This window comes from Pan troglodytes, chromosome 1, assembly GCF_028858775.2.
Source record: "Pan troglodytes isolate AG18354 chromosome 1, NHGRI_mPanTro3-v2.0_pri, whole genome shotgun sequence".
In the NCBI taxonomy this organism is placed as follows: Eukaryota; Metazoa; Chordata; class Mammalia; order Primates; family Hominidae; genus Pan; species Pan troglodytes.
In genome coordinates, this window is record NC_072398.2 from 37,406,811 (window position 1) to 37,430,990 (window position 24,180).

The 24,180-nt window shown below is 47.2% G+C and overlaps 1 long non-coding RNA gene across 1 annotated transcript; it reads right to left on the bottom strand.

Moving 5' to 3' along the window:
• Positions 1-22,776: 22,776 nt before the first annotated feature.
• Positions 22,777-24,180, bottom strand: LOC104004709 (uncharacterized). The gene is made up of 3 exons (XR_008537178.2): positions 24,093-24,180; positions 23,008-23,063; positions 22,777-22,861 (listed from the first exon to the last, which is right to left on the bottom strand). It is a non-coding gene; the product is annotated as an uncharacterized LOC104004709 (long non-coding RNA).

A 24,180-nucleotide genomic window follows, 5' to 3' on the forward strand; every position in this document is an offset into this window, starting at 1 on the left:
TTTTAGCCGAGAGGAACTTTACTGAGAGGGGCCTCTAACCCCCTAAACCTTAAAAGGGACTCTAACCCTCCTAAGTTGGGCCTCTAACCCGAGGTTGGTAAAGTGTCCTTGCCTTTTATTAAGAGGGGCCTCTAACCCACTCTGTCTTAGGAGAGACTCTAACCCCCCTAAGTTGGACCTCTAACCCAATCCCATTCTTTACCCAGGTACCCCACCACTTACCCGAAGTCCTCCAATCAGTGCAACAGTCTATTTCCTTTGGGTCGGGGGTCTCCTCAGTATTGTCCCTTTTGTGGTCCAAGAGAAAGATGTTATTGGACCCCACCACTTACCCCAAGTCAGCCTTTGGGTCGGGGGTTTCTGCTGTATGTCGCTTCTGTGGTCGCCAGAAACATCTTACCAGAAGTGGGTATCGATCCAGACCCCAAGAGAGGGTTCTTGGATTTCACGCAAGAAAGAATTCAGGGCGAGTCCGCAATGCAAAGTGAAAGCAAGTTTATTAAGAAAGTAAAGGAATAAAAGAATGGTTACTCTATAGACAGAGCAGCCCTGAGGGGTGCTGGTTGCCCATTTTTATGGTTATTTCTTGATGATATGCTAAACAAGGGGTGGATTATTCATGCCTCCCCTTTTTAGACCATATAGGGTAACTTCCTGATGTTGCCATGGCATTTGTAAACTGTCATGGTGCTGGTAGGAATGCAGCAGTGAGGATGACCAGAGGTCACTCCCGTTGCCATTTTGGTTTTGGCAGGTTTTGGCTGGCTCTTGTACTGCAACCTGTTTTATCAGCAAGGTCTTTATAACCTGCATTTGTACTGACCTCCTATCTCATCCTGTGACTTAGAATGCCTTAACCATCTGAGAATGCAGCCCAGTAGGTGTCAGCCTCATTTTACCCAGCTATTCAAGATGGAGTTGTTCTGGTTCACACGCCTCTGACTTCCCAGCCTGCAGAACTGTAAGACCTCTGTTCTTTATAAAGTACCCAGTCTCAGGTATTCTGTTATAGCAGCACAACACAGACTAAGACGTCTCCAAACTGGTCTGTGTCTCCTCCTTTGGGACAGGATGAACCTGAGAACCTGATATGTTGTCCCAACAACTTGACAACCTCCCAGGGAATTCTTAGAAGGTGCTGAGGAAAACCCATTTCTGTGTCCTCTGACAAGGCTGTGCCTGGGCCCCAAGTGGGGGAAGCAGGTGTGTCCGTGACTCAGTTGCACCATGCAACCAGCCCTGGAAGTCTTTTTTTTTTTTTTTTTTGAGACAGTCTCTCTCTATCACACAGGCTGGAGTGCAGTGGCGTGATCTCAGCTCACTACAACCTCCACCTCCCAGGTTCAAGCAATTCTCCTGCCTCAGCCTTCCGAGTAGCTGGGATCACAGATGTGCACCACAACGCCCAGCTAATTTTTGTATTTTTAGCAGAGACAGGGTTTCGCCATGTTGCCCAGGCTGGTCTCAAACTTCTGTCCTCATGTGACCCACCTGCCTCAGCCTCCCAAAGTGCTGGGATTGCAGGCATGAGCCACTGAGCCCTGCAGGCCCTGGAAGTCTTAAAGACACAGGAGGATTCCTCCAGTATCACTCAGTTAAAACTTCAGTACAGAGGAGTGGGGTGGACAGAATGTGCATGTTCTGGAAATTAGCTCAGTGCATTTGCAAGCCTCCCTTGGCCTTTCTGACCTGCCTGTGCAGCTGTCCTCTGCAGTGGCACAGCTGAGAGCTTTATTACAGCTTAGAGCAACCTCCTATTTGGGTAAACAAATAGGGATGCTTAAAGAGACAAACTAATCAAGAAGTCAAAGCGGCAAGACACACTCGGCTTTTCTGGCACATGAATCCCTGGAGTGCTGAGGCTCTTCCATGGAAAACTCTATGGCACTCTGCCCTTCACACATACCTATTTAGCACGTCACTCTCCCGTGCCCTCTTCTCCCCACAAAGCCAACACCCTTGTTTAGATCATGCATGAGGCACTGATTTTGAACTGTCTGGTGTTGTGATGACAGTTTGCAAATGTAGCCTGATCGTAGGTTGCAGTTCCTGGAGCAAGTTGAGGCCCAGATTCCTGACAACTCTTGTCCTATAAGCCCTCGGGCTAAGGAGGTGCTGAGCCAGGAAGCATCTCCGGCCTCACCAGTTCTGCTTGGTGGGCAGAGAGCACAGGGCCAGGCAGGCAGCCAGCTCAAGAAAGGGCTATGGTTATACTGAGGTTTGCTTGATAACCTCCTAATGCTCCAATGTTTAGGCTAAGTAGGCCTGTTCTCCATAAGCACACAGGAGAATTATCATTCTAATAAAATAATAACTAGCTAATGTTTATGGAACTTGTACTAGGTCCCAGGCACTTGACATGCATTACCTAATGTAATCTTTGCAATTTTAGAAGTCAGTACTAGAAGTTAGGTGCTATTTTTATGTCCTTATTAAAGATAAGAGAAATGGACCCGGAACAGTGGCTCATGCCTGTAATCCCAGCACTTTGGGAGGTCCAGGTGGGTGGATCATTTGAGGTCAAGAGTTCGAGACCAACTTGGCCAAAAAGGTGAAACTCTGTCTCTACTAAAAAGACAAAAATCAGCTGGGTGTGGTAGCGCGCCTGTGATCCCAGCTACTTGGGAGGCTGAAGCAGGAGAATTGCTTGAGTCCGGGAGGCAGAGGTTGCAGTGAGTTGAGATCATGCAACTACACTCCAGCCTGGGTGACTGGGCAACACAGTGAGACGCTGTCTCAAAAAAAAAGATAAGAGAACTAAGCCTCCGTAAGTGGAAGGCCAGTTCTTAAACTGGAGTCTGCTTATCCCCAGAGCCATGTTTGTACCCTGTCCCAGGCTTCTCAACTTCCAGGAGCATCAGCATCCTGCATCAGTGGCCCCCAGAGGGCATGGTGAAGCCACCTGCTGAGCCCTCCCAGTTCCTGAATCATTAGGTCTGCATGGGGCCCAGATTCGCCTTTCTCAAAAGCTCAGGCAGTACTGCTGGTCCGGCACCCACCCTTTGAGAGCACTGCGCTGCACTACACTTGGGGTCCCAAGCTTCCTGCAGAGACCACCTGGGGCTTTTACAACCCTCTAGTGTTATCACTGTTTGGTCTTTATCCAGGATGCATCCCTGCCACTTCAGCCAGAGCATCCCTCAGTCATCTGCCAAAAACACTGCTGCAGTGGGGACAGGCACAAACTAATGCTCACATCTGTGCTCAAGATGCATGTTTTGCAACTGGCAGAACACTTAACAGCACAACGAGGCTCTTCTACACCTGAGTGGTCTTTGTCCTCACATGGAAGCACAGGCTTCACAAACAGGCCAGAGGCAACGTCAGGGTTAGCTGGGCGATGAAGACAGCCAGCTAATCGCTCTTGCATCCACTTGCTGTCATGGGCAGCACTTAACCACCATTGTCATTTTACGCTGATGTCAGTATTGTTTAATCAGCGACCTTTCCTCCCACTGTAATGAATATTCCGCAAGGACATGGCTCTTTTCTGTCTTGTTCACGCTGTGTGCCCAGCAACTGGACCAGCAGCTGGCATACAGGTGTGGGCAAGAGAATGTGTTGGGTGAATGAAAAAACAAATGCACAGGTGGACAAGGAAACATGAGTAAGTGAATAAACAAGTGCAGAGCCAGTCACGGGCAGATCGTGGAGTAGGGACACATGTGACTTGCTGGGAGCAGCTGCAAAATTTGGCTGGATAGAGAAACCACAAGGGGAAGCTGGGAAACTCAGCTTCCCCTCCTTCCTTCTGAAACAGGTCTCCTTTTCACAGGTGTGACGCTCTGCGTCCTGCCCACACAGTAATCTGGACAGAGATGCATTCGTTTGCTTGGATTGCAGTAACATAGTAGCACAGAATGGAATGGGAGGTTTACATAACAGACCTTTAGCGTCTCACAGTCCAAGAGGCTGGAAGTCCAAGATCAAGGTGTCAGCAGCGTGGGTTCCCTCTGCGGGCTGTGAGGGAGAAATCTGCTCCAGTCCTCTCCCCTAGCTTTTGGTGGTTTGCAGGCAAATCTTTGGAGTTCCTTGGCTTGGAGACGAATCATCTCAATCTGTCTTCATCTTTACATGGGGTTGTGTGTGTGTGTGTGTGTCTGTAGCCAAACTTCTCCTTTTCATAAGGACACCAGTCTTATTGGATTAGGGGCCTATCCTATTCCAATGTGATCTCATCTTAACTAAATACATCTGCAAAGACCCTATTTCCAAATAAATGTCATATTGAGAAGTACTGAGGGCTAGGATGCCAACATATATTTTCTGAGGGACAAAATTCAACCCACAACAGAGGTATAGTTAGTAGTTGTGCTTCTAGTCACAATTTACAAACATAGGTCTTTTCCCTTAGTTTCTGGAGGCCTTCTGTTGAATGGCTTTTCGTCTGTTAGGAAGCTGTGTTGGAAGCAGTGGGAAGCTGTGACCTGTGAGGCCTGCTGAGAAGGTCGTGGGAGGCTCCTGTTCTCCATAGCTCTTTACCTTTAGGCTGTGTGAGCAGGGACTATGTGTCCCAGGCAGCGCATTTACTGTGGGAATTTTTTTTTTTTTTTTTGAGATGGGGTCTCGCTCTGTCACCCAGGCTGGAGTGCAGTGGCGCACACCCAGGAATTTTTATGCAGCTGCAGCTGTTCCCTGGACAGGTAGATAAGGACTGAGGGCCTGAGGGGCCAGGTAAAGCCCCCTGGCTCAGGTGCTGCAGGTCCTGGACACAGCTGTCCTCCGAGGAGGCTGCCTCAGAGAGCCTTGCTTGCTGCACTCGTGGCGAGAGCAAAAGTGGCCAGAGGAATGGCTTCTCCTCCAATTTTGGACTTCCCTTTCTGGGCCTGTCCCATCGTGGGTACAAATTATAACCCCCTCCCCCCTACCCCGCCACTACCTCTTTCATTTGGCACAGAAAGAAAGGAAGGTCATTTCTGGGAAATGGACCCAGCTGGGCCAGGTTGAGCTGCTGCTGTCTGGTACCTATCTTTCCTCATGCCCTAGGGGCCCTATTTCAGTCCCTTTCACCACCCCCCATCTCTTCCTTCCAAGACAATCACAGTGGGCAGTGTTTATACTTGCACAGGATTGCGGGGAGAAGAGGACACCTCTAATTTGCTCCTCTATTCTAATTTTCTTTCTCATTCAATTAGGCTTAAAAAAAACCCTCACTTTTAACACTGTTAACAACAGCTCCTAATGAAAGCAGCAGCCAATAATTACATAAATCATTTATTGGAGAGCTATTTTAGATTCCTCATTTAATGAATGTTGCAGAATTTAGCTGGTTTCAGATTCATCAGAATAGGAGCTTGGCAAAGTCATGAAGATAGAGACCCCCTCCCCGCACACTCTGTTTCGCTGGTGACTGTCCGCCTGTGACCCTCTGCTCACCTCACTCTACCCTGCAGGCTCCCCTCCACCTGCCCCTCCAGACACCTCCTCCTCACTCACCTCTGTGGCTTCCACTGTCATTACCTGTTGGTGACCCCAGATCTCTAATGTCTCCTTCCCGGATCATCTATCCATTGCCTACAGGAGTTTCCAGTCGGAAGGCTGCAGGAGTGACATCCTCCTCCCCAGACCTGCTCCTCCCTCCTCCTTATCGCAAGTTACATTATTCACTCGCCTGGTTGCTTGTCCAGACAACTGAAGTTCAGAGAGGTTAAAACACTTGCCCAGAGGCACACAGCTAGTGAGTTATGGTAAAGCAGAGATTTGGACCCAAGTCTGACTGTTTGCAAAGCCCATACTAGTGCCAGCATGCTGTGCCGCCTTACTGATGAGGTGAGCACGTCAGCTCCTTTCCACACCTCATGCTGTTCCAAGCGCTGGCTCTATACAAGGTAATCGAACTGACAAACCAAAACTACCCATTTGTGATGTGCCAAGCTGTGTTCCAGGTGTTGGGATCCCAAGTTGTCTAAGACACAGTCTTGCTCTCTAAGACTCAGAGAGAAAAAAAAATTTGATCATGGCCATTTAGTGTCTTCCGTGCTTTGACAGAGGTAAGTACATGTGCTTGTGCTCAGGGAACACACGTAAGAGCACCACCTACCTCGCACCTTGGGGATCAGGGAAGGATCCCCAGGAGGTGAGCCGTGAGTTGGGTTTTGAAGGTCAAGTAGGAGTTAGCCAGAAAACAAGGTCTTGGGTAGATGAGAAAAACAGTTTCTTTACACCCACACAACATTTCTGACACCAGAGGTCTGGGTTATTTCCCCCAGTGACCAATTCTCCAACACCAACTGGGTGTCCTACAATTTAATTCTGACACTGTCAAGCTGCAGCTCCTGTCAGATCCCACACTTTCAGGGCTCAGTCCCACCAGACTGCCCCCATTGCAGATGCCAATGGCAAGTCTGGGTCTCAGGTATTTCTGACCAAACAGCTATAAGTTAGCGGTTCCAATGGCCCCCTCCCTTGGGCTCAATAATTTGCTAGAATGGCCCACAGATTCAATGGCCCACAGATCTCAGAGAAACACTACATTTACCAGCTTATTATAAAGGACACAACTCAGGAACAGTTAGATGGGAGATGGATAGGGCGAGGTAGGGGTGGGGCAGGGGGTAGGGCTTCCACGTCCTCTCTGGGCACCCACCCTCCAGCACCTCCATGTGTTCTGCAGTCTAGAAGCTCATCAGATCTCACTGTTCAAGAGTTTTCACAGACCTCAAAATCCAGCACCCAACTCCCATTCCCAGAGGCTGAAGGGTGGGTGGGGCAGGTGAGGGTGCAGTTTGAAATAATATATATTGATGATGCTCCAGCAGTTTTAAGCAAAATCTTGAGCCATTTATGTCCAGAATTTTTGACAAACAAAACCAGACAAAACAATCAATCCCACAAAACAAAACTAAACAAAACTAAACAAAAACCAACCAGCCAAACAACCAAACCAAACCAAACCAAACCAAACCAAAAAACCCTAGAATTCATTGTTTTGCGATGCACTGTCACACTGAATCATGCCTGTAACTGATGTTCTAGAAGAGTTCAGTTTCCTCTAAGGGTAATCAGTTATGTGATAAAGAGGTGTTAAATACTTGGTGATGATTTAAAATCCAATCTTAATTTGGTCCCACCTTGAGATCTGTTCATCTTTTTTTTTTGAGACAGAGTCTCGATCTATCTCTCAGGCTGGAGTGCCGTGCAGTGGTGCAATCTTGGCTCACTGCAGCCTGGACCTTCTAGGCTCAAGAGATCCTCCTTCCTCAGCTCCCCTGAGTAACTGGGACCACAGGCATGTGCCACCCCATCCAGCTAATTTTAAACTTTTTTTTGTAGAGACAGGGTCTCACTATGTTGCCCAGATTGGTCTCGGACTCCTGGGGTCAAGCGATTCTCCTGCCTGGGCCTCCCAAAGTGCTGGGGAGATATGTTCATTCTTTTTTTCTTTTCTTTTTTCTTCTTCTTCTTTCTTTCCTTCCTTCCTTCCTTCCTTCCTTCCTTCCTTCCTTCCTTCCTTCCTTCCTTCTTTCTTTTCTTATTGAGACAGGGTCTTGCTCTGTCACCCAGGCTGAAGTGCAGTGGTGCGATCTGGGCTCACTGTAATCTCTGCCTTCCAGGTTCAAGCAATTCTTCTGCCTCAGCCTCCCGAGTAGCTGGGACTACTGGTGCACGCCACCATGCCTGGCAAATTGTTGTATTTTTAGTAGAGACAGGGCTTCGCCATATTGGCCAGGCTGGTCTCGAACTCCTGACCTTGTGATCCGCCCACCTCTGCCTCCCAAAGTGCTGGGATTACAGTCATGAGCCACCACACCCGGTGATCTGTTCATTCTTAATGGAAAAATGCTTGGTACTTTATAAGCCAAATGGTGACACAATTGGCCCTATTTTAGTCCAACAGGGAAAAAGGCAAAAATTATACATTTCAGCAGACCTGGTACATTTGATAGCTTAAACTGACATAAAAATTGTCTTCTAAAACTAAGATAAAACAAAATGGGGATAGTGATACTTCCTCATGGAGTTGTGGGAAGGGTGGAGTGAGATTCATGTGCAAAGAGTTTGCACAGTGCCGGGCACATCAAGGACATTGATGGGTGAGAGTCCCCAGTGTTGGGACCATTGCTGGGGTGGGAGTGGCCTGTGCCTCCAGCAGGGAAGAAGGGCAGATGAGCTTTCCGGAACGTACTCCTCAGAACCTGGGTCCTAAGTCTGTTTGCACGCATGTGCCCTGCGTGTATTCTCTGCCGGGGCATTAGCGGACAGGGACCCTTCTCCACATGAAAGCACTCGGGGAATCACGGCTTGCTAAAGCCAGAGCACAAGGCGGAGATCACCTGCACCAACCCATCCTACATGGAAAGGACAGCTGAGTCCCGAGAGGGCCGTAGGGTCACAACTTCCTAGGAAGCCGGGGCTGGAGCCAGGCCCCCTGCCTGCCCTCTCTATCGCTGTGCCCCGCTCTGTGCTCCACAGGCAGCTCCTCAGCCGCAGCGCCTTCAGTTCCATCTGGTCTAGAGGGAAGGGAGTGCGGGTCGCCCGGCCCCTGGAAGCTCACCTCTAAAGCCCCAAGGGAACCGTAGGGGAGGCTGTGTCCACAAAGGCTCCTAGGAGGAGCTTTCATGACACTTGATGAGAAAAAGTCCCACAGTCCTGCACTGAGCCTTCACCTCACCTGAGCTCTTCTCAAAGTCAAGTCATAGCGGGCGGGGGGCAGAAACTGAAGTGCAGAGTGAAGGGCTCTGAGAAAGCACTCCCAGGCCTGGGCCAACAGGCCCCGTGGCACCTTCGGGAACATCTCTGTGCATGAAAAGCTGCAGTCTGCTGTTACTGTTTCAGTAACGGGGTCAATATTTCTATATCCGGACACTGCGCAGTCTCTAGGCCTCCCGAGGGTTTGAGTTCTCCGGAGTCCAGACTCATAATCCACACCTCCCTCCCCCTGCAAAAAAGAGCGTGCGGGTCCAGGTAGGTGAGCGGCGGGGCTGTCCCTTCAGCTCCAGGAGGGAGAGGGCGCCCCCACCTGGTTACAGGCAGCATGGCAGCGAGAGGCCAGGGCTGAACGCGGCGCAGGATCCTCTCCTGGTGGCCTTGTCCCTGGGTGCCCCTCAGAACCACCCGGGGACACCCCCAAATTACAGAAACCTGGACCCTCACCACAGACCCTGAATCAGGAAGTACGAGGTGTGCCCCAGGCATTTTAAAACAACAACAACAAGCTCTATAGAGCTTCTGATCAACACCCAAGTTGAGAACTGCAGGGTATTAAGATCAGAAATGAGGTGTCAAAAATAACTTCTAGCTAACAATAGTTAAGGTGCCAACACCTGTGAATCATTTGTCATTATATGCAAATTAGAGGCCCGTGGCAGTGGCTCACGCCTGTAATCCCAGCACTCTGGGAGGCTGAGGCAGGAGGATCACTTGAGCTCTGGAGCTTGAGACCAGTCTGGGCAACATGGTGAGACCCCGTCGCTACTAAAAATAAAAGCGAATTAGCCAGGCCTAGCAACGAGTGCCTGTAGTCCCAGCTACTGGAGAGGCTGAGGTGGGAGGATTGCTTGAGCCTGGAGGTCAAGGCTGCAGTGAGCTGTGATTGCTCCACAGCACTCCAGCCTAGGCAACACTGAGATCTTGTCTCAAAAAAAAAAAAAAAAAAAATATATATATATATATATATATAATATAATGTGTATATATATATATAGAGAGAGAGATACACACACACACACATATGTATGTATGTATAATTAGAGCAGATATGAGGCCATTCCTCTAACTCTTTCCCTTGCATTCTCAGAGACAAAAGGCCAGTGTGGGGGCTCTGCTGGGTGCCCTACATGCCTGCAGCCCTCCTGAGCCTTGTTGGAGACTATCACTGATCTCTGCCCCAGTTAGGATGGTTTCAAATTGGTCTAGTCTAGTGCTTTACTGGCTTCCCAAAAGCTTTGGGCTAAGTTCAAATGGGGGACTCCCCTGGAAGTGTGCCTCAAAAGCAGATGTCATCCACACTGTGTTTCTCAGCAGGAAGTCTCCCCCCCAGCACAGCTGTTCTCCACTGTGACAAGCATAGGAGCCCCCAGGGACTGTGCTGAAGAGCAGATTCTGATGAGCAGGGCCGGGTGGGGCCTGAGAGTCTGCATGTCTAATAAGCTCCCAGGGGACACCCTGTTGCTCTCCAAGAACCACATGTGAGGGTCTACACCACTTACTGACAATACTGCTCTAGCTATGACCAGCTGGAAGGGCTTCTGAAGAGGAGCTTCATAGCTAAGCTGACCAACCCTCCTGGTTTGCTTGGGGCTGAGAGGTTTGCCCAGACTTGAAACCTGGGATGGTCCCAGGGAGACCAGAATTATTGGTTACCCTGTGCACAGCTGTGGCCCAATACAATTAGTTTAGGTAAAGCCTTGACATAGACGCCTGAGAAAGGCTCAAGAATGCTTACAAAGAAACAAACAAGGCATTGTAAATCAATCTAGTGTAGAAAAAATACTCTTAAAGCACCCAGGGAAGGTAGATTAAATTCAAGGTCATCATGAAACTGAGCTTCTTGAGAGCTGAGTTCTGAGTGGGATGGGATAGAAAAGGGATTAGGGAATGATCTAGGTTGGGATGAAGGAAAGGGCTCCCATTGCTATACATGCCGGCTTTGGTTAGCGCTGATTTCATGAAAAGCCAGGTTCATCTGAGTTGTCAGAACCTACAAATCATATTCAAGTGTGTGCTGTCATATTTGTATTAAATTCCTGTATCTATTTATTTTAGGTCACTTTCTCTCCCCAAAAGCCATGGCAGTTAACCTGGCCCTAAACCTAAGTTGCCCCGGCCTCCCTGCCCAGGTGGCTTCTAGAGAATGTCACATAATGCAGTGGTTTAATGGCCTTCCCTGGTGACCAAAGCCCTGGTCTGGATGTGGTCCTGTCTGCCCTGCCATGTGCCATGTGACCTAGGTAGAAAGGGAGTCAGTGTCTACCTGTCTGTGCCTGTCCTCCTGCCCTTACAGGGATGGCTGAGGCATGAGGGCTCTGACAGCCCTGGAGACACACAGAATCTCACCAATATGGAAGAGCCTGGGAAAACTTGGGGCCACCCTGAGAAGGCACTTCACAACAAAGACTGCACACAGTACTTTTTGGAGGGCAGCCATACTCTGGCCTATGGGTTTGGTTCCTAGAACTCGAAGTATGTGGGTTTCCTGAGTGTGTAAAATCCTGAGAGACGGTAATAAACCATACCCTTTGGGATGAGGTACAGAGAGCCTTCATATTTATAAAATATATGAGGCCAGGCATGGTGGCTCACACCTGTAATCCCAGCACTCTGGGAGGCCAAGGTAGGAGCATTGCTTGAGCTCACGAGTTTGAGTCCAGCCTGGGCAACATAACGAGAGCCTGTCTCTACAAAAATAAAATAAAATAAAAAGTTAGCTGGGCATGGTGGTGTGTGCCTGTGATCACAATTATTCAGGAGGCTGAAGTGGGAGGATTGCTTGAGTATAGGAGTTTGAGGCCGCAGTGAACTATGATTGCACCATTGCACTCCAGCCTGGGCAACAGAGTGAGACCGTGTCTCAATTAAAAAAAAATACATATATATATATGTATGCATGTATATGTGTGTGTATATATATACACATATGTATGTGTGTGTGTGTGTGTGTATATGTATATATGTATATATACTGCTTTATTTCTTTAGCCATGGTTAAGATTTGAACTTTGGAATCAGGCAGAACTGTAGGTCCAGCTCTGGCATTTTCTCACCCTCTAGAGCCTGGGTTTCCTCATCTGTAAAATAGAGATGGTAACAGCGCCTCCTCTTCGGGGCCTCTGGGCCTTGGCCGTGTCACACAATGCTCCTCCAAGAGCAGCTATGTTATCACTACTCTTATCTCACAGACAGCTGGAGGAGGGTCACGGGGGCAGCAGGTGCTCTGCAGGAGGCCTCCTTTAAGGGCAGTTGTCATTAGCACGCTGTTAGCAATGGGAAGCTCCAAGATGCTGCCAAACCACTTGAAAAGATGTGTTAGAAATCCCCATTTGGTAAAGAACAAAATTCTCAGTTCACAGAGCTTAGTCAATGCTTTTGTTGTCATTGTTGTTAATAAATGCTTTATTTTTGAAGAGTTTTAGATTTGTAGAAAAGCTATAAAGATAGTACAGAGAGTTCCCATTTGTCACAGGGGTCCTGCACTGGCTCCCTGCTGGGGCGGGCTTGCAGTGGTCCAATGGTTCAGTTTTGGTCTGGCTTCCTTTTTTCTGTGGTGAGTGTCTAGCCCACAAGCTGAGTTATGGAGATGCTGCAGCTTTTCTGTTTGTAAAAATGACCTCGATCCCCGCCTACACTCGTTTCCTCTGTGTGCACAAACACACATGTGCACAGGCCCACCCACAGCATGCGGTCATGCAGTGTGAGGAGCACACCCACTGAGCTAGGCTCAGGCGACCCCTGACTGCTACCCCTTGCAGACCCAAGGTCGATCAGAGCCCCTGCAGAGGAAGCACTGTTACCATCTCGTGGCTTCTGGATGGTCCAGAGGGGGCTTTCTTGGAGATAAGTGAGCCAGACCTCCAAGAATCTGTAGGGTGGGTGGGCACATTTGGGTGTTCTCTTTTGCAGATAAGAAGTATTCATGGTGGCCTGAGGCTTGAGGCTTAAACACTATGAGCCTCAGTTTCCTTTTTTGGAAAATGGGAATAAACCAATGCTTCAGTCCTGGGAATGTGGTGAAGAGTGAAGGAGAAGCATGAGTAGCACCGGGCCTGGCACGGATGAGTGCGGTGCTTTTATCATTCCAGCTGTGTGGACCACACCAGCCACGCCAGGTGGACATGTGGCCTCAGCTCACCAGATTCTCCTGCCCTCTGCCTCTGCCCAGGGTGGAGGGGAGTGAAGGCAGTGCCACAGCCTGGTACAGACCTGAATCATTGTATGCTTGACAGGCTCCAAGGCCTCCTTAAGTTAGGTCTTCACTCTGTGTACCATGACATTCCTCCAGAAAAACAAAAGTGCGAAGAACATCTTCTAATTTAAAACATGTTTTATGGCCGGGCTTGGCGGCTTATGCTGTAGCAGGATGAGCCGCAGACAAAAGTCCTCAAACTCTGAGTTGAAGGAAGGGGTTTATTCGGCCGGGGGCATTGGCAAGACTCCTGCCTCAAGAGCCGAGCTCCCCGAGTGAGCAATTCCTGTCCCTTTTAAGGGCTCACAACTCTAAGGGGGTGCACATGAGAGGGGCATGATTGATTGAGCAAGTGGGGGGTACGTGTCTGGGGGCTGCAGGCACCGGTAATTACATCGGAACAAAACAGGATAGGGATTTTCACAGTGCTTTTCTATCCAATGTCTGTAATCTATAGACAACATAACCAATTAGGTCAGGGGTCGATCTTTAACTACCAGGCCCAGGGTGTGGCGCCAGGCTGCCTGCTTGTGGATTTCATTTCTGTCTTTTGGTTTTTACTTTTTCTTTCTTTGGAGGCAGAAATTGGGCATAAGACAATATGAGGGGTGGTCTCCTCCCTTATTCCCCCCCTTTGAGAATCTCACTCAATAGTGGGAGTTCTCACTTTCATTTTTACTTCCCATGTCTTCTTGCAAGACAGATCGATAGTGACTCACATAGTACACTTGTGCTGAAGCACTTTGGTGAACTAAGGTAGCGATGAAGCTTTTTATCATTTGAAGAAGTACAGGTAGCAAACAAGGGAGCAGTAAGCAGGTTCCTATTACTATTATAACTCTTATTATAAGAGTTTTAAATCCTCTTAGTGCTGGGAACCATTTTCCAAACATGGCCCCAGGATCAAATCTATGCCACACTTGTATGGGCACATGTGCCAGTTTTGTCATATCTCTAACTATGTCTTCAACTACTTACCCTTGATTATCTATGTGTAGGCAGCAATTAGTAAGGTTAAATTTCCTGCAGACCTCTCCTTCAGCTGTAGTCGAGAGCTGATCTATTTTGATAGATAGCATTTCTCATCTGAGTTTCTTGCCAGGCCAGAATAGTCAAGGCTCTGCTGGTTTTACTAGTGATTATTTTTAAGACAGCTTGTAACTGTATGATTCGGTTGATCATGTAAATGGGGGTCCAGTATCCTCACGAGCTGTCTTGTGCCTAAGTAGCAGGCCTATAATATTGTATGATTCTCTCAGGGGGCCATTTATCATTTTTTCAATTTTCTATAGCTATGCTTCTCTTTTCGTGGGAAGCATAGACAGGGAAGCCCAGGAGTTCACCTGTTTTTGTGGGCAGTAGGAAGAAAGATGGTTTAATAGTGCCAATAACACAACTACCTGCCTACTGGCCAGGTAATCTGGCATAAGCTGTTTGCCCACATATCCAGTATAATCCAGTGGGGGCTGTCCAGTCCCGGTGGGACGCTGGGTAGGTCCACATGGTTTGCAACTTTGGGAATTTACTAAGTGGATTTCTTTCTGTGGGATTTGAACTCCACCAAGTGACTGTTTTTGTGGTACCATTATACAGTTTCTGTCTCAGACAACTAAGTCGTCCGACGGGGTGAGTGAATTCTTTTCCTTCTTTAGCTATGCAATATTGTCCAATAATTGAGGCTTTTAGGACCTAGAAATTATCAGGGTGACTCTTTTGAGCCGGGAATTCATCAGGAACTGGGTCTGTAGGTACTAATTCTCGGGCTTTCCATGGCCATTGATCTCCCATTACAGTTCCTCCACATACATAACATGAAGTGACACTGAGAGACTGGGCTACATGCTCGGCTAATTGCAAAAACAAATTTCCTGTTTTTCCTGGAATTTCTGGTACTGGCACATTTAGTTCATCATAGAAAGTTTGAAACACTGGCTCAGGAGAGCGTTTGTAAACTTCTCCTCGAACCAAGATATTTACTCAAGGATGCAGTCCGGCCCCGTCGATTCCTAAGGTCACACGCTCGTCTTTTTTCCAGTGAGTATCAAGGGGATTGCTTACTACTAGCTCTAAGGGGTTACATTGCCCTTTAGTACAGGAAGGGCCATTTTTTCCTTTCTGAAGGTGGACTGGATCCTTTTCATTTTTTTTAAATCCAAGTGGCCTAAATGACACAAGACCAGTATTTACATTTATTTCTACACAGTCCTAATTTATGACAGATGTACTTATTTTCTGCCATATAGCCTCTTTTCTAATTGAGAGAACCACACCTTATTTCTAACATTACTATTAAAGACAGCACAGGCATCAAATTTTAAGGTGACTTGTTTGGGCACCCCTTTTTCTTCTGTTTTGGCTAACACTTTGCTCGTATTGTTTATAAGCCCCCACCAGTCCTCAGTCTTTAATCTTATTTTAAAAACTGTGGTCATGGGAGGCTCAGATGGGTCATAACACACATCAGGTTTGTCATTTCCTGGGCTACATACCTTGTATAGAATAACATTATACAAACAAGTTCTTTTTAGAGTTCCAGTACACTTATAATAACCATAAAATAATAGGACCGTAGCAACCTTTTGTCCTACCTCAGTGACTTGATGTATACACTGGGAACAGCCCTCAGTCTGAGGAAGGTCAGTTGAAGTCCTTACTGTAAAAGTCCAAATTTTAAGGAAAATGAGTCCCGTGATGAGTTTTCTCATGCTTCGGCCGTGCGTGGACCAGTCAGCTTCCGGGTGTGACTGGAGCAGGGCTTGTCGTCTTCTTCAGAGTCACTTTGCAGGGGTTGGCGAAGCTGCTCCCGTCCACGTACCACTCACAGTCTACTGATGTTTAAGGATGGTCTCAGAGGTTGGGCCTGCTAGAGTCTAACTGAGTTTAACGCTTCTACACAGTTATGTTCAACTGGGCTCTCTGATACCGGGAGCAAGGTGGTGGGGTTTAGGGTGTTGCAAACTTCAATGGTTATGTGGGGATTTTAAGCTTTGATACTTGGTTAATCTAGCATTTGTTAACCAATGATGTCCTTTGGTAGTCATTAAAGTTACCACAGCAAAGGGGCCTTTATATTCAGGTTTTGCCTAAGGGTTAGTTTATCTGCTTCTTGTGCTAACAGGGCTGTTGCTGCTAAGGCCCTTAGATCTGGGGGCTGGACTCTGGAAACCCTGTCTAGTTGTTTTGAGAGATAGGCCACTGGCCTTGGCCAGGGCCCCATAGTCTGGGTTAAAACTCCAACTGCCATTTTTTCACTGACACATAGAGTTCAAAGAATTTTGTCAGGTCAGGTAGCCCCAGGGCTGGGGCTGACATGAATTTTTTTTAACTCATGAAAAGCTCATTGCTGTTGGTTGTAATAGATGTAGTTTATATAATCTACATTTTTATTAATTGTCACCTATTAAAATATTGACTCAAATCCTGCAGCTATTTGATTTCAAGCTTTAAATTGATCTGGTATTCCTCGTGAGACTCCAATTGTGTCTAAATAGATACGAGAGTCGAAAGACCCATAGGAGGCTGCCCTCACTTTATGATGTCTTATTTTTTTTCCTTCTGGTTGATGAAATGCCAGGGTGAAAGGGATAGTCAACTGGACTAAAGTACAAGTGCCCCTCCAGTTATTTGGCAGAGTGCCCAGTAAAGGTCCACCACAATACCACCACACATCCGCTCGGGGATGAACAAGGGCTGACTGATTGATAAGCTCTTGAAAATTCTTAAGCTCACTGCATCCCTTTAGGTCTCCAAGGAATGCTGTTTCCTCCCTGTCGTGAGAAACACGAAGTGAACTTAGTGTTGGGGGACGGAAGCTGGATGGCCCTTGGGGGCTGACCTGCAGGGTGCCTGACTTTGGGATATAGCAGAGAGAGCTTGGCATGACTTATTATTCCATGCTGTAGAATCCTGGAAAAGAGCTACCATGCAGCCCACACCTGGTCGACGGAGGACCACCTTAGTGGAAAGGGGACAGTCTGGGCCTCTGGCCTGCCATGTGCACAAGCATAACAATTGCTTTTGTTTAACATGCAGATGGAATATTTGATCCATTTTAACCAGGCAGTTGCATCTTGGTATCCCGTCTTAATTGCTAAAGTTTGTTTTAAGTCTTTAACTGCTATGATCCTCTAGTAAAATGAATGTATGGTTTTAGGAAATTACAAAAACCGGTTGGGGCAGTCCATCCTTGTTCTGTAGTGGTCCACAGAACGTTGGTCCAACTATGACATGCAAGCTGCACATTAGGGGGCAAGACTCCTGGTTGGCACTGGGGTCTTTATCGAAATCTCCTGGGATTAAATGGTCCTAGTTTACTAGTGCCCAGTCTGAGGAGAGTCAGGAGGGACAGAAGTACTTTTCTGAAGAAGAAAGCTGCCTTTGACTTGGCAAGTCCCCACAGGGTATAACAAGGCAAGCATTAAATGCAATAGTTTGAGGCAAAATTGACTTGGTTATGTTAATAACTAGATGGTCAGCAATAGAACAAGGAAAGAAGAAAGAGTAATAGAATAGAGGAAAAGAGTTAAATTTTTCTTAGCTTTTGTTTGGTAGGGTTTTCCCCTGGGACTATGGCCCATGACTCTGGAGGAGGTGGCACTTTCTTGACTCGGGTGTGATGAGTCCATCCTTTTTTTTTTTTTTTTTTTTTTGCTGTACAAACAGCAGTCTTGGTGGTTAGCAGCACAAGGTGGTGTCCTTCCTAGGCTGGCTCGAGTTTTTCTTCTTTTCACCCTTTGATGAGAACGTGATCTTCAGGCTGGTGCTGGTTTACCAGAAATTCTAGGGGTGGTACATGTGCTAAAAGACTTTTAGTTTTTGAGAGAAAGGAAAGTGGAAGATAAACCAAGTATATAATTTTTAAGAAACTGACCTTTTGTTTTATATGTGGGGACCTTGGCAGTGGACTTTATAATCCTTAGTGCCTTTTAAGTGAGAAATTTCCTTTAGCATCTATTTTTATTAGTTTTTAAAACAAAGAAAGCCAAATACCATTTTACATTTAACAATGCTTCTCATATGATTTTTATACCAGATAAGCTAAATTTTATCTTTATATTGGTGTTATTAATGTTAAACCTAATTTTAATAAAACCTTGTAGACATATTTATCTAATTTTTAATGTTTGACCATAAGGTAAGATTTTATAGACTCTTTTTAACCTTTTATAATTTTTGTGAAAGAGCAGGTTAGTGCTTTAAGAAAAACCTGTTATGCTTTTACTTTAATGTCCAGTTCACAGAAAAACTGGATGATACTTCTTTAACTTTAGCTAATATGTTTACGCACAGAATTTTCTTTACAATTAACGTTTTAAAACTTGCTTAAATCTTCAAAACAATAATTTTTTAAAAACTTTTTAATATAGGTAAAAATGTGCATTCTTATGCCTCCTTATAATCCTTTTACTAAAGGTATATTTTACTTTTCTGATACACCTTGCACATAAACTGTTTTTTTTAATAGTTTTACATTCAGGAGGCCTAGTTACTTTTAAATTATACAACATTTTTTGCATAAATTCTTTTTTATAACATTTTTCTCTTTCATGACTTTCGCAGACAATTCTTCGACATGCCTCAACTTTCTGACTTATTACAAATATTTCTTTCTTTAAACAACCAGTTAATTTATTTCAGGACAAGAATTTACCATATAATACTCTTTTTATATAAATTCCACCCCCTCCTTTTTTTCCTTTTTTTTTTCCTTAGGATACTTCTGAACTGGTGAGGTGTGCTCACAATGAGGTTTCCTCTAAAAGTTATTTTTTTTACTTTTTTTTTTTTGTTAGCAAAGCAGTTGCCGCTACAGATTGAATGCATTTGGTCCATCTGCGGGTTACTGGGTTAAGGATTTTTGATAGGAAGCCCTCAGTGCTTTCGGGATACGCCCTTGTTTACACTGACAACAAAGTGGTATTGGAGTGTTATAGGGTTATGGAGAATATCTTCAATTATCAATTACAGGTTTTAAATTTACCTTGGCTTTTAAAGGAATAAGGTACACTTTTTTTTTCTTAACTACTTGTATATCTCTCTCTTTCTTTCTTTCTCTCTTTGACTTTGTCTCTCTCTCTTTGACTTCCCTTTTGCCTGTCTCTTCCTCTCTCTCTCTGCCTCTCTCTTTCTTTCTCTCTCTCTCCTTGACTCTCTCTTTTTTTTTCTCTTCCTCTCTGTCTCTTCCTCTCTCTGCCTCTTTTCCTGTCTGTCTCTTTCCTTTCTCTCTGTCTGTTGGTCTTTCCTTGCCTCTGCCAGCCGCTTATTCTGCTGTTCTCTCAATCACTGTGTGTTGGGGGCGGGGGGGGTCTAAAACCAGCTGTAACCAAGTGTCTATGTACGGGAACTGGTCTGGGTTCCCTGGCTTACAGGTTACCTTGTGCCATACCTTTGAAACAAGGGACCTGTCCAGGCTCCCTTCTAATGGCCAACCTACCTCTAATGCTGGCCAGTCTGTCTTACAGAAAGTTTTAAGTTTTCCTGGTGTCACCATACTCCATAGTCTCCCTTAAATTCTTTTCTGAAATTTTTCACCATAGTTCCTAGTAGGGTGGGCTTATTTGTGCCTGACCTATGCTTCCTCGAGACAAAACACCATGCTCACACCACAAGCACACCACAAAACAAAGAACAGGTAAAAAGGGCACACACACACTTCTGCAGTTTGCATCAAACCAAAATCAAAACCAAAATCAGAGTGTCCAGAAACCCAAGACAGGCCAAAACCAAAACCAAAGTATCAAGCAATCCAAGTCAAGTCAAAAACAAAAACCGAAGTGCCAGTACAGGCACACCATGGGTGATCAGGCCACGCGTCCACTCAAATGGAGTGGGCAAGTTCCCAAGACCTGTCCTGTCAAGCAATTCAAACCAAGTCAAAACCAAAACCAAAGTGCTGATAAAGGCACGCCATGGGTGATCAGGCCACGCTTCCACTCAAATGGAGTGGGCAAGTTCCTAAGACCGGTCCTGTCAAGCAATTCAAACCAAGTCAAAACCAAAACCAAAACCAAAACCAAAGTGCTGATAAACGCATGCCATGGGTGATCAGGCCACGCTTCCACTCAAATGGAGTGGGCAAGTTCTCAAGACTAGTCTTACCAAGTTTTAGATGTCCAGACTCCAAGAGCCCGTTCCTTCCTGGTGTTCAGCCACTGTGTTGATCCTCCACGGGGGTCTGCCACACACTGCTCTGGTGAGGCATCCCACCGGGGCAGATGCCTACCCGGGAGCGTTCTCAGGATCCGCGTCGCCTGGGCTGGTCGGAGTCCCCCACAGGGATGTTTCACAGGGCATGCTTAAGCTGCCTAAGCAGCTGCCTCGACCATGTGCCAGTCACCTCGCTTCCTGGTCAGGGAACCAAGAAATGTAGCAGGACGAGCTGCAGACAAAACTCTTCAGACTCCAAGTTAAAGAAGGAAGGGGTTTATTCGGCTGGGGGCATTGGCAAGACTCCTGTCTCAAGAGCCAAGCTCCCCGAGTGAGCAATTCCTGTCCCTTTTAAGGGCTCACAACTCTAAGGGGGTGCGTGTGAGAGGGTCGTGATTGATTGAGCAAGCAGGGGGTACGTGTCTGGGGGCTGCAGGCACTGGTAATTCGATCTGAACAAAACAGGATAGGGATTTTCACAGTGCTTTTCTCTCCAATGTCTGTAATCGATAACATAACCGATTAGGTCAGGGGTTGATCTTTAACTACCAGGCCCAGGGTGTGGCGCCGGGCTGTCTGCTTGTGGATTTCATTTCTGCCTTTCAGTTTTTACTTTTTCTTTCTTTGGAGGCAGAAATTGGGCATAAGACAATATGAGGGGTGGTCTCCTCCCTTAATGCCTGTAACCCCAGCACTTCGGGAGGCCGAGGCATGTGGATCACCTGAGGTCAGGAGTTCAAGATCAACCTGGCCAACATGGCAAAACCTCGCCTCTACTAAAAATACAAAAAAATTAGCCTGGTGTGGTGACGGGCACCTGTAATCCCAGCTACTCAGGAGGCTGAGGCAAGAGAATCACTTGAACCCAGAAGGCAGAGGTTGCGGAGAGCCAAGTTCACGCCACTGCACACCAGCCTGGGTCAAAGAGTGAGACTCTGTCTCAAAAAAACAAAAACAATACAAAACAAAAAACATGTTTTACTCAGGAAGACTGGTTTTCAATGTAATCAGTAGCAAGTACTTTTATAAAGTGATGAGGGCTTTGTGTCACAAATAACTCCCTTCCCCCAATTACTCTGTGTGGTCAGTTCTGATTTCACTGTACTTTGGGTTTAAGCCACGTATTTGGGAGAAAGTCATACGTGTCATTTCTCATAATATTCACCAAATGAAGAACTTTGGAAGGCTATGCAGGAGTCTACAGTTCACTGGAGGCCACGTGGCAGATCTCCTCCAAGAGGTTTCCAGATGTTTCCTGAAAAAGAAGAGGAGAGAGAGGTCTCTGCATCGTGTCTCAGATCTGAGTGAGGCCAGTTCTGGAACTTGTGGCGTATTGGGGAAGAAATTAGGTCTCGAGAGCCAGGGACCAAGGCCTGTCCTCTCCTCAGCTGCCCCTCTACTGCCTCTCTGCCCTAAATGGGTAGCTGAAGGGGGACGAGAAAGAAGAGAGAGAGAGAGAGAGAGGGAGAGAGAGAAGACAGGAGCAGCAGCAGGAGAGTGTGGGCACTCAGGAGCAGCTCACATCTGCTTCTTGGTTGGGGAGTGTATTGAAAACCACCCTGAGAAGGCTCATGCCTTGGCCTTGCTCCCCTTGTCTTGGGCTGACAGGACAGCTATACACTCAAATGCCCCTAAATGCAGGTTTGAGGACCTTCCTGGGGCAGGATGCCACATGGGGACAGGCAGAGCGGAAGCCAGGTGACAGAGCCAGGCCAGCTGGGGAAGTGTGCACCCTCAGAAACGCTGGCTGGGCGGCCCTGCTGGAGGTTGTGTAAAATGCCCATCATGGTGCCTCAACAGTCAGCAGAAAGCTTGGGGTGTTAGGTTTCCTCTATGACTTCGTTCCTCCCCCAAAATAATTATACTAAAAACCATAGTAGCTATTGCGTCTGGGGCATCTAAGCAGGTCAGACACTACATACCTTATTTCACTCACCCTTCATCGAAACCCTGTGAGGCAGGCATTATTTCCCCCATTTTACAGGGAGGTACTGGGTCTCAGCAGGGGTGTAGGCAACTGCCAGGGGTCTCGCCCAGCTTGTAGGTATAGGGCTGGGTGTCAGCCTTCCACATGACTCAGGTCAGGAGCTCAGAGCCCCTGTGCCACCACACAGCCCTTAGCGTGTTGCACTGTTGCAGTGGACAAGCTCTCCGGGATCTGGCAAGGATGGTGAAGTCCGGTCAGAGGGTAGATGCCAGGCCTCACAGCACAGCTATCACAACAGAACCTAAACTGGAAATTGGGTTTTTGCTGTTGTTTTTTTAAAAATCCCCTGCATCTTTGTTGTTGTTGTTGTTGTTGTTGTTTGAGACAGAGTCTCGCTCTGTCACCCAGGCTGGAGTGCAGTGGTGCAATCTTGGCTCACTGCAACCTCTGCCCTCCGGGTTCAAGCGAATCTCCTGCCTAAGCCTCCCGAGTAGCTGGGACTACAGGCGCCCGCCACCACACCTGGCTAATTTTTGTATTTTTAGTACAGACGGGGTTTCACCATGTTGGTCAGGCTGGTCTTGAACTCCTGACCTTGTGATCTGCCCCTCTCAGCCTCCCAAAGTACTGGGATTATAGGTGTGAGCCACTGCGCCTGGCCAACATCTTAAACTAGGTAAGCCACATAAGCTAGCTTTCAAGATCTTGAATCTCGAGTAGATCCCAGCTGGTCTTCAGTTTGTATCTGCCACTCACCACCCTGAGTCAAATACTTAAGGTCTTTGTGCCTCAAGTTTCTCATTGGTAAATTCCTATGGGCTGTTGTGAAACAGAATAAGATGATGCTTACCCAGTGTCTGGCCTGAGAGCTCAGTAACCAGCTGTTCTAAGAACTAGAGGAACAGGCTGTAGCTTTAGGCTTTCCTTTCTGCCCTGGGATGTTCTCCCTGTCAAAAACAACAGCACTGAGACTGCTGTCCTGGTGGGTTCCACCGAAGGATTAACACTGAACAGCAACAAAAAAGGGTGTGGGCTCTTCCTCCTGGACCGAATGCACACTCGAGTTTGTTGCAAGTTCCTGAGAGCTCATTACCTGCCTTGGCTGTGGAATAGGCCCATGCCGGTGCTTATGTCTTCCTGTTCTATCCCCTGAAAGTCAAAACAAAAGTTTCTTGTCTTGAGGTAGGAGGTGGGACTCGACTCCAGAGGTGGGGCTTGGACACCAGAATAGATTGAGGACTAGCTAAAACAGAGCCGGGGTGAAAGCAGCTTTGAATCAGACATGCCACCACTGAGACATGTCAATTTACTGTAGCCATGGCAACACCTGGGCATTACCACCCCTTTCCATGGTAATGACCCAATGACCCAAAAGTGCCTACCCCTCCCCTAGAAATTTCTGCATAAACTGCCCCTTAATCTGCATGCAGTTAAAAGTGGGCATAAATATGACTGCAAAACTGCCCTGAGCCGCTACTCCCTGCCTAAGTTGGCCCTCCTCCGCAGGAGCAGTCATGGAGTTGTAACACTGCTTCTTCAATAAAGCTTTCTTCTACCTCTGGCTTGCCCTTGAATTCTTTCCTGGGCAAAGCCAGGAACCCAGCAGGCTACGCTCCACTTTCGACCTTGCCTGCCCTGTATCACTGACTTCCTTCTGAACCCTCCTCACACTAAGCAAATGCTCTGCCACCTGCCGCCTTTTCCCCACTCCCTTAGCCCTTCCCAAGGTCTGGGCTGGGTTGCATTCAGATTGGTGTGATCACCACTTTCATGGTGGCACAGCTTGCTTGGGGAACTCACTGATGGTGGATAATGGGAAGGCGTGAGTTGTGACATGTCCTATAAGGTACTATATCATGAGCATGGAATATGAAATCAGCTGCAGGCTGATGCCATGTGGGTGGTGCCCTCCTATGTCGGGGTGGGAGGCCTCCTGGGCAGGATTCTTGTTCTCCTGGGGCACAGCAACAAGGTGCAAACAGGCAGAAGGGCAGGTCCCACAGCTGCTCTGGAAGGCTGACCAGGCTGTCCACACACACTGTATCAACCCCCCTCACTATCTTGTCCCCCTGTAACTTCTGCTGGCTGGCTTCAGCCCCACTCAACTTGCAAATGCTCTTAGGGAGGTTGCTATACTCTCCAAATGACCAAAGCGAGTGTTTACAACTCTGCCCTTACCTTATTTGCTCTTTCTGCAACATCTGGCATCATGGCCCACTTCTGCATTCTGGAAACCATTTCTTCTATGGGAACCTGTGTGACAATT